The sequence below is a fragment of the Fulmarus glacialis genome, unplaced genomic scaffold (assembly GCF_000690835.1).
Source record: "Fulmarus glacialis isolate BGI_N327 unplaced genomic scaffold, ASM69083v1 scaffold44946, whole genome shotgun sequence".
In the NCBI taxonomy this organism is placed as follows: Eukaryota; Metazoa; Chordata; class Aves; order Procellariiformes; family Procellariidae; genus Fulmarus; species Fulmarus glacialis.
In genome coordinates this window covers 1296-2745 of record NW_009219633.1, presented here as the reverse complement: position 1 = coordinate 2745, position 1450 = coordinate 1296, and positions in this window count along the sequence as shown.

The window sequence follows — 1450 nt, the reverse complement described above, 5'->3', positions numbered from 1 at the left end:
CCCTTCCGAAGCCACCAAACCTCTTCTCAGCAGGTCAGACACCCCCCTCGATATGCGGCTGCAAGTCAGATCTTGCTGCACCAGGAAACGGGGGTGAGAAGGGAAGTTTGCTGCAGTGCTTTGAGGAATATTGCCGTTTTTGCACGGACTCCTGAGGAAACAGTCACAAGTGGCGTCGTGTTGTTTGTCCGAGCAGATCTCCCTTTGAGGAACGGGTGATGCCAGCCCCCCATTCCCCACCTAACCCCAAACCACGCTCATGGGTTTTTCAAATCACATTGAAGAGGCACCCACAGGGAAGACCATGCATGTAAAGCAAAAATCACTGCATGCTCCAAACGTGACAGGGACTCGAATGCACATCTGGGCACCTGAAGAGATGAAGTGGGATCTTCAAAAGTGTCCCCATGACTCAGCCCACACGCCATTTTCATGTCCCACCCTCCCGTACTCCTGCGTCTCGGGGCAGCCTAACGCTCCTCTGGCCATGGAGCTCAGTTACATCCTTTCTCAACGGCCAAGGTCTTTCTTCGGTTTTATTCTTTAAAGTCTGTAAGATATATACTCGGCCTTCTTTCTCCCCTCTACCGTAGCACAGACACATGCTTATACTACCCAACACGCAGGAGCGGGGAAGCAGGATGGTTATAGCCATACACGGGTCACTGCGAACAAGGTCCAGATAAAAAGCCTGGCACAAAGAACACACACATTTCCCAAAAATCTTAACAGTTCACCGGGGAGCCATCGGTTAAAATAATCCCCCATTAATACCCTTAGAAACAAGCTCCAGGGTAAGCAAGGGGTTAAAACTTTCCCCAGCAGAAATGGAATTTTTATGGCCCTGCAAAAAAAAAAAAAAAAAAAAAAATTAATTGTCAATCTGCCCCAGCAAAGCTCACGACCATTTTCGTTAAGCCGATATACTTAAAATACCTCTGCCTTACAAGTTTCAGCTGGAATGCATCACTGCGGCCCCCCGAGAGCCCCCACGCTGCAACCAGCACCGCAGCATCTACCCCCAGCACGAGACCTTGCCCGTTCCAGGGAGGGGAGAAGCTGAGCCTTGCCCCAGCACGGGGTTCCCCCATGCAGATGCTCTGGGGACACAGGGCCATAAACCGGCCACTATCTGCCTGTCCATCCTCATTGGGAGCGGTGGGGTGGGACTTTGAAGGCACCTTCCCAACCTTGGAGGAGCCGCAGCGGTTGGTGAGCCACGTCTTGGCCAGCAGCCGCTTTGTCAGCCCATGGGAACGCTCCAACGTTGGCTCCACCATATATATTTAAGGCAAGATCCCAAGGCCACCAGCAAACGAACCCAGGAGGCTGGGCAGGACCTGCGATGGCCCTGGGGACACCGGAGGAGCGGAGGCAGCAGGAGGTTCTCCATGCTGTCCCCCAGCAAGAGTCACGGAAAGTCCTGACGAGGACAAGGACAGTTTAGTCC